The following is a 14,603-nucleotide window of genomic DNA, read 5'->3' as shown; positions in this document are numbered from 1 at the left end:
TCTACAGCTCACAATTCTTATCCGATTTTGACGAAACTTGAAATATAGGTTTATCTCCAAAAGATCTCGGCTGCTTTCAATATTGGCATGTATCGGATTGAAACTTCATGGATTATGGCCCCTGTTTGTACAAAAAATCACGTTTTTAGCTTGTGGACCCTATAGAGGTCACAATTTTAATCCAATTTTGTTGAAACTTGAAATGTAAGTTTATAACCCAAAGATCTCGGTTCCTTTCGATATTCACGCATATCGGACAGTAACTTCCTGAATTATGGCCCCTGATTGTACGAAAAATCGAGTTTTTAGCTTGTGGACCCTATAGAGGTCATAATTTTTATCTGATTTAAAAAAACTTTTATTATATCACCGTTACACCCTAAGGACGGCTGAGTTCGAATTTTGTGAAAATCAGCCCAAAATTGACAGACAAAATGGCTGCCGTTCGTTCTCAAATAGTGTAAAAATATGGTATATCAAGGTTGTGGACCCTATAGAGGTCCCAATTTTTATCGGATTTTGTTGAAACTCGAAATGTAAGTTTATAACCCAAAGATCTCGGTTCCTTTCGATATTCGCGCATATCGGACCGTAACTTCCTGAATTATGGCCCCTGATTGTACAAAAAATCGCGTTTTTAGCTTGTGGACCCTATAGAGGTCATAATTTTTATCCGATTTAAAAAAACGTATTATTATATCACCGTTACACCCTAAGGATAGCTGAGAATAAGAGTTATGCCCCTTTATTTTCGGTAAAAATGTCCGACAAGAACAATTTTGAAATCCCAACACTGATATACTCTGTATATGTGCATGGTCCGTATCTGCTCTGTAATCACTTGGCAACTTGACATTATACTATAGCATGAACATTCCCTGTGGTGAGTTCAACTTTTGGTAGAGCAAATTTTGACTGCATGGGGCACCTTACCTATAGTATTGATATTCAGCGTTCTGTGAACTTCTGTTCCGGAATTATCCCCCTTGGACATTTTGAGGTCTGTACATATTAATACTTAAAAAGTTTTAAAATGAATTGAAATATAGATAAAAATGATCTATTTGCAGGCTATGAGGTCAAGTTTTGTGGACCATATGGAGCATTTGTCAGTTCCAAGCCCAGAAAATGATTCTACACCAACTCTTATTTCAATACATCATCAAAATCCACAAAGAGTAACAATAGAACATAGAGCTCAACCTAGGAATGTTCAGATGCATGGGTAAATTTATGTTACCTTTGTTTTTGTATGTATTTATCCATTATCCATGAAGTTTTGGGAACATGAGAGCATGAAACCTATTTGGTTCTCATCCCTCTCTGTTGGTCCATGTGTCTTGTCAGGGACGAAACCTATCATTAAGCTTGTATGTTTAATAATATGTATGACGGTTGTGGACACTCCAGAGGCAACAATTTTTGTCCGATTCAGATGAAACTTGAAATATATGTTAAGTATCAAATTCTTGGGTTATGGCCCCCTCCTTTTAAGCAAACTTTGAAATATATGCAAAGTTGTGTGGACCATATGTACAAAGTATTTACTCTCATAAGTGACCGACAGCACTTGGCAGCAACGACTCATGTAAAAACAAAACTTGTGTGTGTCAGTTTTCTGTTTAATTACAATTACCGTGCATGTCTTGGAAGTAAGGTTGCAATGATACAGAAAAAAAATACTGCGATATCTCACGATATTGGTAAAATAAATTATCGCGATATCATGGGTTATCGTCCGGAGTAAATTATCGTGATAATTAGAATTATCATGCATCAAAAATTCAATATCATGATAATTACTGATAAAAAATTGATATATCGTACGGAGTAAATTATCGTGATAATTAGAATTATCATGCATCAAAATTCAATATCATGATAATTACTGATATAAAATTGATATAACTTGAGGTGTATAAATGGATTAATTAGTGTTGAAAATCGGATCGAGATTTGTGATCCGAATACTTTTGTTGGCTATCCGAATACTATTCGGATAATTCAGAGACGTGAAATTCTTGAACAAAATTACATCAAAAGTTCATATACCGGTACTCATAATTTCTTACTTATTTCAATGTTTATGAGTGTATGCCGAGTATGAAATCGTACTTTCGATTTGCAAATTGTTTGAGCTGTGAAGAAAAAAACGTGCCTACCTTTAGCCGTAATTATTAAGACTATCTATGACATCGGTCTGACATCCCAAAAAATCAATGAGGTGAAGGAATTTGTATAGTATAACTACTTCTGTTATCCGCACCCTCCCACTTATCATTTTGCTCAATCATCACGAATGAAAAAAGTAAAATAAAACCATGTGCCATTTATTCCGGCAAGGTCGTTTGCCTCATTCTGATAATCTACTACTATTGAACCAATCAGTGAGTGGGAATATACGTGACCTAGGTCGTTATGAATAAATTTCATTGTGAGAAGTCAAAACACGGTCTAAACTCGTATGCAGTAAACTAGCGCAGGGAATGAATGAATATTTTTTTTTATTTAGACTACTGTTTTCGTTGCACTGCATTAATAATTTTATTAGTTACTATCACTAAATAATACGCCTAAAGTTGACATTTATGCTCAGAGCTGCGTACGTGATCAATTGCATTGGGGAGAATTTCAAAGTAATCAGACGTAAAAATGGCTAAATATAGAGCATACGGAATGTCAAAATATGTAACGAATAGTAAACGGATAGTAAAATGATTCGGATAATCCTTATTTTGTATGCGTTAACGAATATCCGAATAGTAGTTTCAACACTAGGATTAATGTATCTTGTGTATCCATTTGATATTTAGCAATGTGTGTGAGATGCATAGACGTACGGGGAAATTTTTTACTGGGGGGTGGGGGTGGTTGGTGCCCCAAAAATGTAGTTAGGTTCTTAGTATGTTACATAATAATCATAATATCTCTTTTGCGATGAATAAGTTCTTAATTTCTAAATCATCAATAAAAGAGAACTAAATTTTATTTACTTGTAATATACACAACTAAAAACAGTTGTTTATGTAACTGTAATTTGTGGCTTACTGTACTCCAAACAATAGAGGGTTCGAGTCTTAAGATTTCTATTTAATTGCCCCCCAGCTCGTATGCCAATGGTGAGATGTACTGATGAAGTGAGACGTATATACATGTATATATGCTGGGGTAAGATTATTCCTGTAGGTATCGTCACCTCAGATCATTCTATTCTGATCAGCTGGAATACTGAATAAATATTCATTAACTCAATATCTGGTTAACAGACTTGTCGGGTGTTCTTTTTAAACTAAAACATTCCCATATGAGTGACAGAAGAAATGCTCTTTTTCGTGTCAGCAGCAGTGTGTTTTCGCAGTCTGCTGAACTGTCATCAAAAATATTCATATTGGCATTGACAGTTTCAAGCTTGGAAACCATTTTATTCAAAGAATAATAGAAATTTTATCAAGACGATTTTTCAACGTAAAATATCAATGTAATTTTCAATGGACTGAATTCTGATCAAAAATGAAAATATCGCGATATTTTTCAGAATTATCGTGATATATCGTGATAAAGCGATATTTGATATTTGAGATCTCAGACGATAATTTTATCGCCTGACCTAATTCTCGCGATATATCGTAATCCCTGGGGTATCGCGGCAACCTTTTTTGGAAGTATATTGTGATAAGGAGGATTATCTTTTATGAATTTCTTCTTATGCCAGTAATGATTATCGATCTTCAAAACGCATTACCGATGATTATCGTTTATATCGATATTTTCTGCCAGTTCTAGCAAAAGCTTGTTGTCCCATTAAAATGGGTTCGTCTGTCTGTCTGTCTGTCAAACTTTTTGGGACACAATAACTCTCCATCTAATTGAGCTAGAATGTTTAAACTTGGTGTAGGTGTTGATTAGGTCAATGCCTTGATGGAGTTCGAAGATGAGCATTTTCTGCTTAGGGCAAGCAGAAATAAGCAATTTGATTGGTTGATGCATTTGGACACAATATCTTTAGTTCTAATTGAGCTAGAATGTTAGCACTTGGCGTAGGTATGAGAATTTTCTCCTTAGGGTAAGCAGAAATAAGCAATTTGATTGATTGGTGCTTTGGAACACGGTAACTTTAGTTCTAATTAAGTGAGAGTTAGAACACTTGGTATATAGTTTTATCACATCAATACCTTGACTAAGTGCGATAATGAACTTTTTCTGCTGAGAGTAAGCAGAGCGATAAGCAATTTGATTGGTTGAGACTTTGGAACACAATAACTCTCCTTCTAATTGAGGTAGAATGTTCAAACTTCGTGTAGGTGTTTATTAGGTGAATGTCTTGATGATGAACATTATCTGCTTAGGTAAGCAATCTGATTGTTTGCATCTTCAATGGAAGACTTGATCTCGCTTTAACTATGTACATCTTATCAAGGCCTTCAAGTAATACCCTGCATATTTCGGCACTAATTTCGTTTGGGTACAAGCCCACTTGTGAGCCTATCAAAGTCCTCGATCATCGCGAATACCAAGTCTCGCACATTTAAGCTAAAATTTCTACATGTGATAATTGAGTTGCAAAGTTCAAGGTTCATTCAATGTCAAGGTTTCCGTGCAGGTTGCTATGTCACAACCTCTGATTGGATGCCAGGGCTCAAGCGAGGGGGCAATACGGGCGAATTCAAGGAAAAACCTACGCCCGGAACGCCTTGTAGCTTGACCACGGTGACTTCTCGATCGCCTTGTGTTGCCATATCATGTCTTGAATTACGTGAATTGTAAGCTCAAGCCTCCGGTCGACTTGAGTTGCTAGCGTCATACCAAATGTGACGTAATAGTTGCGGAAATTTTATGATAAATTAATTATTAGCTTCTTTGCTTTTATATAAATGTTTGAATGAACTATCTATATAGTGTATGAAATCATTAATTACGTGACCGTCCAAGCGTATTGTCTATTTTTATCACAATATAGAGTCAGCGTGTATCCGGCCAATCGAAGCCTTTGTTTCAAAAATAATCTATTTTTAGTAACAAACGGTCTCTCGATATCAGAATATGCCGACATTATTTAATAACTCAATGTGAAATAAAAATCCTGTTTCTACTCCAAGTTCCAAGAAATATGGCGTATTTGTGGCGGATATTGTCATTCTAAATGCTAGAGTATAAAGAATAATGAAATGAGTGGGTCTAACGGTTATATCTCTAGATATATTTCTTTGTTCTGTGTTCGAGTGTCGTATTAAACAATGAAATTGAGTAAAAATCTGATGGAACCGTTATTAAATCATTTTGATATCTAATTCATAAACTGGGTACTAAACGAAAGGATCGCGATGATTCGACCGACATTCCTCCTGCTAAACGAAAGTACGGCAAGGAATATATTCTTTCGATTGGTACACGTATGTGGTCGACGAAAACGGAAAATGGCATTGTAAGATATATAGATCAGCTAAAGTTGATTATAATTAAAAACAGATCAGTTGATGGTTGAATAACCTATATGTTTTAAAGAGAGGTAACTCCATTTTGATCAGACCACAATTTTTTTTCTTTTTTACATTTTCGTTTACATTTTTTAAGATAAAGAGTTTTCACAATAGTAAGACTAGAGCAAATCATATATTATATTGTTTTTTGTTATTTTTCATATTGTAAAATAGATGAAAGATTAAACTGAAAAATAAATGGGAATAATTAAATGTTTATTTATTTATGAGCATGCAATATCTATTCTGGTGTTGGCGATTTTCTTGAAGTCCCCCTAAATTTCCAGAAGTCCCCCGGATATTCAAAAAGGGGGACTTCAAGTCTCCCTAAATTTTTAGTCCAGCTTGAGCCCTGGGACGCTACTGTTCACGTGTCTGTCACTAGGGATTTGGTATTGTTTAGAACGGGGTTTTTAGCGCTGGAAAGTATGCATAGAGTTTATTTTCAAAACATCATTCGATAATTGATAAAAATTGTTTAAGAATTACATAAATGGCTTAGTTAGTGCTATGGCTTAGTACCGACCCGTTCACTTATCTACGACGTTTACTTATTAGACGAGCCGTCTGCTTTCCCGAGATACATTGAAAAATCAACACACCGTTTACTTATCTATGGCCTTTACTTATTAGACGAGCCGTTTAATTTCCTGAGATACGTTGAAAAATCAACACACGATTCATTTATCTACGGCGTTGAAAAATTAGATGAACCTTTTAATTTCCCGCTAGCCGTTTATCCGATCGGTTAATTTTGATTACGATTATTTACATATGAAGTACGCATAAAAAAGAGGAATATAAAAAATGCACACCCATAGATGATCACCTTACACGGTAACATGCATAGTGTGTAGAACTGAGCTTTAAGTATTAAGTAACTGGCCTATGCGTTAAAATATCCTTCAAAAGAGTAGAAATGATTAATTGTGGTTACTATTCATGGAAACTCGTGAGAAATATACGTGTTGTCAGTAGTCGCTTAAACCCGACAGTACATGCACCTTACGTCAGTATTCATATAAATGGTCAGTAATAATCATAAGGTGAGTATTTAAGTCAATTGGTTAGTATTCCTTACTTGTGTCAGTATACAAAAATAACGTGACTAATTAAACAAATGTGGGTTTATCCGAACATATCACTAGTCAGACGCGTGCGGGAGAAATTGGAAAAAGCGTGACTAATTAAGAAACCGTCAGTATTTAGGCTACCACTTACTACCTGAGTGAAACCGCCAGTTATCTTTGATGTGATGTGGAACCGTCGCCAGTAGAGCTTGAAATCGTTAACTATATAAATTCCTGGTGAGTATTGGTACTATAAGTGATTATAAGTTTCCTGAATAAATTATTTATTATTTATTAATATTCTCGAATTGGAGCAAATTTTTTAAACAATAATGGATGGCAGTGAACAAAGGGACTATTGTCGATTACCGCCGTAGTTTGCAAAAGACACCGAAGATGGTTAGATAGATCAATCTAATATAAATACCTTCATATTTAAATATGAATTTAAATGCTCAGTGGCAAGGTTTGATTTGTCGCACTATTTGTACCGTTCCCGTTCTTACAACGGGTTCCCCATGCAGAATACGGCGCAATGTGTATTGTCATTTAATTTACAATTGATATTTATCCTCGTTACATGCGGATTGGCACATGTTTTGGGGCAGGCGGCACTTTGATATCTGTATGGGTTAAATTTGGAATTTTAGCTAATGGTTAAATAAAGACCATCAACACCAATGTGTTTTCCTTAATTTTTTTGAAACAGATAATATGATCGCAGATAATATTGAATTTCATACAAATACATAATGAATTTCATACACATACATACATACAAGCATAAATTCTGAGCACCGAAGAATCGTGTGAATATCTATTTACATTGAGAAATAATAACTATTAAACAATATCTATAACGATAAAAATAGTAATAACATATAAGGCATGATATACAATGTTAAAATACAATATGATTGTATATTACAGAAAAAAAAATGAATTTCATACATACAAGTAAACCGAAATTATGAGCACGGAATAGTCTATTGAGTATGTCATTGAGTAATACTAATCAACTGTCACGGGTCAATGATAAAGCTGTCGACAACTCATTATTTACTCCGAATAATTTATCCAAGTGGTGATTATTTGATATCTCATATCATAAACAAAACTGACACAGTTATATGGGACAACAATCACTGGTTTATTATACACAAGCACAACGTTTCAATAAGTATTTTCTTATCATTATCAAGCACAATGATAACGATAAGAGAATACTTATCGAAACGTTGTGCTTGTGTATAATAAACCAGTGATTATTGTCCCATATTACTAATATAATATAATAATAATATAACGAATTTATAAAGCGCCTGCATTCCAGTAAAAATTACTGCTCCGCTGCGCTATTACATTTTGTTAAATAAAAAATGAATTATACATATAATCACGGAAATTTAAGAAATATGAAATTATTAAAATGAAAAGAGCAAGCATTATATAAAACTTAGCTAAAAAGTTCAGTTATTAAAAGTCATCACAATCGGAACATAAAACTTTGTTAACAAGTTCAATGGTTTTTTTTAAAAGTCATCACAGATACTCCATAAAATTTTGCTTAAAAGTTCAATTTTTAAAAATCATCACGATCACTACATGAAACTTTGCTTAAAAAGTTCTGTTTTTAACAATTTTTTAAAAATTACGAGGGATTGCGATTTTTTTATGTGTTCGGGTAGAGAATTCCATAACATTGGTGCAGCGTAAGCAAAAAATCTCTGACCGTAGTATAGGACGATTTGGTTTTTGGTAGTACCAGTAAATTGTTATTCTGTGATCTTAGAGTTCTAGTTGGAGTGTATCGATGGAGTAGAGATTGAAGATAGTGTGGAGAGTCTTTGGAATGTAGAATCAGGTACGTTAAGGAGAGAATTTTAAAGTTAATACGTGATTCAATAGGTAACCAATGTAGATTCTTTAGTACTGGAGTAATATGAACACGTTGTTTGGTTCTTGTTACAATACGGGCTGCCTTATTTTGGATCTTCTGTAGCTGATTTATTTGATATGAGGGGAGATTAAACAGAATGGAGTTGCAGTAATCAAGACGAGATGTTACAAGTGAATTCACTAACAATTTTGCTGTTTTTAGATCAATAAAATTTCTAATACGACCAATGTTATAAAGATGGTAATTAGTGGATTTGCATATCATTGAAACATGGTGTTTAAAATCAAAGTTACAATCTAACTGTACACCAAGATCACGGACATCATTTCTCCCCCATAAAGCAATATCACCGATGTTGATTGGAAGTTCGTCTATTTGCGATCTTCTAAACTTAATTCCTATCGTTAATACCTCTGTTTTTTCGTCATTTAGTTTAAGAAAGTTGGTGGACATCTACTTTTTTATTGACTGAATGCATTGTTGTAAATTATAAATTTCATCTTTTTGAGTACCTTGTTTAAATGCAATATAGAGTTGTGAATCATCGGCATATAGATGATAGTCAATACCGAATTCTTTGATCAAGTCTCCAAGAGGTGAAGTATAAGCTGTGAAAAGGAGAGGACCGAGTACAGAACCTTGTGGAACACCATAACATAAATTCACAGGTTTAGATTTTTTATTATTGATTTTTACAGATTGTGTTCTTCGATTGAGGCAAGATTTGAACCATTCTAATGCCAAACCCCTGATACCAAATCTGTCATGAAGTCGTTTAATAAGTACATCCTGATCAATAGTGTCAAATGCAGCACTAAGATCTGATAGCACAAGTTTCACAACGTTTTTATCATCCAGTTTTAAGAGAATGTCATTACAAACTCGAACCAAGGCCGTTTCTGTGCTGTGTAAACTTTTATAGGCTGACTGAAAACTATCATTTAAATTATTGCGTTTTAGCTCTTGTTTAAATTTTATGGAGACAACTTTCTCAATCAATTTGGAGGCAAAAGATAAATTAGACACAGGTCTATAGTTTTTAAGAATATTTTTGTCAAGGTTCGATTTTTTCAATAGTGGCCTAACTTCAGCTTCTTTTAAGACTGTAGGAAAAGTACCAGACATCAACGATGCATTAACAATTGAGGTTAGAATGGGTAGAATTTCGTTCAAACATGATTTCAGTAAGTGCATTGGAATTGGGTCTAAGCCACAAGTCGATGATGACGAATTGGTTATTATTTTTTTCAATTCCGATGAGGAAACTTCATCAAAAGAAGAATAACTATCTACATATGTTTCTGAATCTGAACTACAAAAGTTTGATTACAATTTTTCTGACTCAAGATTTGTACGAATCGCTTCAATTTTCTCAACAAAGAAGTTTGAAAAAGATTCAGCAAGACAGACAGTACTATCAGTGTCTGAAAGATCCAATGAACTGTCAGATGACTTTATAAGGCCGTTTATAATGTTGTATATCTTCTTTGTATTTTCTGAATTTACAGTGATTTGATCAAGGATGAATTTACGTTTCAATGTTTTAATTAAATTATGTTTCGTTTCTAGATTTAATGTATAATTTCAAGTTTAGTTTTGCGCCAAAGAGCTTCAGCAGTTTTACGTCGTAACTTACTTTCACGAGCTTCGTCATTGAACCATTTCCCGTTTGGTCTGAGTGTAATAGGGGGGTTGGATGGCTGAATGGTTAGCGCGCGCGCGCTGTATCATAAAGTCTGTCATTGAGTCGACTGGCGTGGTTTCGAATCCCCGGTTGTACGTGGCAAGGAGTAGGGTCGCCTGTCCAAAGATACATTATGGGAGATAAGATAAAGAGATGGCAGTTCTCGCTATAATAGTTAAAAACTAAATAGTGTAAAGGTAATTTGCTGAAAATTTCAGTCAAATTGATCTACTATGAGCCAAGAAAAAAGCGGGTAAAAATTTTGCATAGTCTCGGTCATCATTACAAAAATCATTAACATAAACAGCATAGTCTCGATTATCCGCTTTTATTGATTTAATTATCAATAGCCGTTAGCGGCATATAGGAATCTAATCCAGCCAACATCGAAGGCTAGCCTTGACATCTAGAGTTTATTATGGTCTGGATAAGTTAATTAATGTCTAATTGATAATTTAGATAACATTTCAGGCCTAAAGAAAGACTTGTAATAAGCAGATTTTGCTCTTGCATAATGCATGTTTAAATGAACATGAGTACAGCTGTGGCGGCTTTTTTGATGATTATATAATCAACAATCTTAATTTCCTGACCACTAGCTGGCACTAAGGTGCTAATTAATTGATGAGATTAACTTATAATATACATACGCACAACAGACTACTAATGTATAGATTGTTCTTCAATATAACACTATCATGTGAATGTTATGCCGTATGTGTTGTGGATGTTACGTTACGAAGGAGTGCATTTACTACGATTTTTGTCATCAGCACCCTTGAAATCCTAAATAAAAAACTTTAAAGGACAAAATAAATTGCGGAAATCGTCGGATCAAATTTTTACTACGATTTTCAGCACCCCGAAAACCCATGGAAAGATATATTCAAAGACAAAACAGCAAATAAATGGCCTGGTTGCTATGGGATTTTTTTTTGGAACATACCAAATCTTTGACTTGCTTTTTCTCAAAACTTACTTTTTTGATTTGGGGAGTTTCTAATGGACACAGCTCAGTCAATTTTTGCCCAGTTCAAACAAACTATACATTAAATTGAAGGTAATGAGTTGGAGAATGTGAAAATAACAATAACTCAATTTTCAAAATTTCCTCATTGCGACTCAGTATGCTGGAGGGGGGGGGGCTCACATATACCTTATCGTTAATTTTGTGAGAATGACTCGTAAGATCCGAACAACTCGCTTACAAGCCTGGATGTCTTTTTTAGAATATATAATGATACAATTTATGTAGAAACGACCAAGTTTCACCTATGTACCGTTCAGCTAATAAATTCTGTCAAATGTACAAACCCGATTCCTGATAAAAAAAAAAACAACCCATATAATTCAAACGTCAACCCGACTATATTTGTTAATTTTTGTTTAATATTTGTCTCGGGGTTATAATTTAGAACCAAAGAGAATAGTCCATACATTAGTAATGTAGGTCTTGTATATTAAATCTTTTATGGGAATAAATTCTGTTAATCTCACCACTTAATTAGCACCTTTCTGTTATAGTGCTCAAGAGATTAAGAATGTTGATTGGGGCAGTAGAGCGTAAAATCATTAACTATATCAATTTCTGGTAAGTTTATTGATAAACTGTATCATTTTTTAAAAATTTGTTATCGGTGTGACTATTGTAGAAGAACTCAAACGAAAATTTCGGATATGTAACTGGCAAATTTTAAGACATAAAAATGCTCTATTTGTTTAAAATATTTTAACAAAAATTTTCGCTATTGTGTTCGTAATTTCTTGTGTTTTGAATTGTCTCAGTTTTGAATATGTAATATAGTGTAGTTATAAATGTGTGTGTGGTTGTCTATTATCTGTTTCAATAAAATTAGCGACAACAGATTGGTGTTGATGATCTTTTTTTAACCATTAGTTGTCATTCCAAATTTAATAATCCATACAGATATCAAAGTGCCGGCTGCCCCAAAACATGTTCCAATCCGCATGTAACGAGGATAAATATCAATTGTAAATTAAATAACAATACACATTGCGCCGTATTCTGCATGGGGAACCCGTTGTAAGAACGGGAACGGTACAAATAGTCGAATCAAACCTTGCCACTGAGCATTTAAATTCAAATATATGAAATTCATTTTTTTCGTACGATCATATTGTATTTTAGAAATGTTTATCGTACCTTATCATATGTTATTACTATTTTCATCGTTATATATATTGATTTAATAGTTATTATTTCTCAAATGTAAATAGATATATTTACACGATTCTTCAGTGCTCTGAATTTCAGCTTGTATATATGTATACGAAATTCATTATTTCTGTTATCTGTTATCATATTATCTGTTTCAATAAAATTAGTGAAACAGATTTGTGTTAATGATATTTTTTTTAAACAAGTAGTTTTGATTCCAAATTGAATCCATAGTTATCTAAGTGCCGTACGTCCCAAAACCATGTGCCAATCCGCGATCGAAATCGCCGACAAATAATCCAGTTGCTCACTGCCATCCATTATTGTTTAAAAAGATTTCCCGGTTCCAGAATGTTAGTAAATAATTAATTAATAATTTATTCAGAATTAATGTAGCGATGATTTAACGGGCAAGTTACAATTTAACTGATACTAGTCACCAAAAGTAACAATACTCACTAGAAATTTATATAGTTAACGATTTCACGCTCTACTGGTCCAGTTACTGACGCACATCATCAATTGTGACGTTTTCTTAATTAGTCACGCTATTTTCAATTTCTCCCGCACGCGCCTGACTAGTGATATGGTCAGATAAACTCACGTTTGTTTAATTAGTCACGTTATTTTTACATACTGACACAAGTAAGGAATACTAAGCAATTAACTTAAATATTCACATTATGATTATTACTGACCATTTATAGGAATACTGACGTACAGTACAAATACTGACGGGTTTAAGCAACTACTGACAACACGTATATTTCTCACAAGTTTCCATGAATAGTAACCACAATTAAGCTTTTCTACATCCTTGATGGATATACTAGGCCAGTTAGTCAATACTTAGAGATAGTTTCTATGCATCCACCAGTGTTACGGTGGTCGTAGTATTATATATTATCCATTATCCTATAAACTTAGTATTCCACCATTGACAAATAAATCCCAGGTAATTATACAATTGGAAATCGGTAAATCACATCCTAGGTAATGTATCTTTTTTAAATCACAAATGAATTAACTAATCTTCCATCTGAACACATGGTCATAAGTCAAGCTTACAATGGGTGTGTGATAATCTCGCGAGACTGTACATTATACTGGCACCAAAAAAAGTCACTGTCAATCTCTATAGATAAGCTGTCGCCCATTTTCAGACAGCGTAATTACTTGATTGGGGGCTTCTGCGCAATTTAGTTGATTATTGGGTACAGGTGTTAAATTTTGGTACTGATTCAAAATCAACATTCCCAAAAAAGAAAAGGGTTTATAAATAAAACAGAACATATATTTAGCTATGATATTCTAATAACAAAAACCAATTGTATGTATTTATATGTATGTACATTAAATACTAAAAACAATCACAAAAAATGGCATGAATACTAAAAACACAACACTGGAAAACAATCACTGGTTTATAATAAAGAAATAGCAGCATGCACCAAAGAAATCAAAATTGGAAAACAATCAACAGATTTATATATAATTTAATAACAAAAAGCAAATTGTATGTATTGATGATGTAAATGAACCATTTAAATCCTATACCACAGTCTGTTAAAATTGTTAATAAAAAAAATTTGTGTCTTTAAAAATCTTCCGCTCAATCAAAATTCAAAGCCAAGCCAAATTAAGCCAGAGTTATTTTAGTATTCAAAATAAATGCAACTTTTATGTTGTGAAAGTCGTCTTTTAACTACGATTATCATATTATGTGTGAAATAGCTTTATTTAACGCCTGCTTCCACCGAAGTGATATCGCAGACAATTATCATATTAGTCACTAATCTCCTCTTACACACATTAATTACAGAAAAGGCCTGTGTATTCACGGTATTATGAGCTATTCACCTTTTGGTCAGCCGATTGTTATTTGGAATATAGGATGGAGTCATAAATGAACGTAATTACAGTATAGATTAATTATTTGATTATTCAAATGCTATTGTTTTATTAATTCACACCTGTGGTCAAGTGCCTGAAACCACGTTTTTGAATATACATGTTCGTAAGTACAGTATGGATTAATTCTTCGATTGGTCGAATGCTATTGTTTTATTGTCACCTGTCTGGGTGCCATACAAAATCATGCCTTTGAATGTACAGTTGAGTCATAAATGCCCCATTTTATTAACGTTAATTATTTGATTTGTCGAATGCTGTTGTTTTATTAATTCCCACCTGTAGTTACCAGCCGGGTGCGGGTCAGTTCATCCCACAACCATTTCACCTCGGACTGTTTCAAGTTTCAAATTTTTATTACCCTTGAGTCACAGACTCATTG

The 14,603-nt window shown here is 33.7% G+C and overlaps 1 long non-coding RNA gene across 3 annotated transcripts in view; it reads left to right on the top strand.

The window, feature by feature from the left end:
* LOC130012436 (uncharacterized) overlaps positions 1-14,603 on the top strand; it is a 182,575-nt gene that overhangs the window by 65,604 nt on the left and 102,368 nt on the right. For all 3 annotated transcript variants that reach the window (XR_008787856.1, XR_008787854.1, XR_008787855.1), the window contains exon 4: positions 1,071-1,225. This is a non-coding gene — a long non-coding RNA (uncharacterized LOC130012436). The remainder of the gene's footprint in view (positions 1-1,070; positions 1,226-14,603) is intronic.

This window comes from Patella vulgata, chromosome 4 (genome assembly GCF_932274485.2).
Source record: "Patella vulgata chromosome 4, xgPatVulg1.2, whole genome shotgun sequence".
Taxonomy (NCBI): Eukaryota; Metazoa; Mollusca; class Gastropoda; family Patellidae; genus Patella; species Patella vulgata.
Note: the sequence above shows the minus strand (reverse complement) of the source record. Positions and strands in the feature narration are given on the sequence as shown.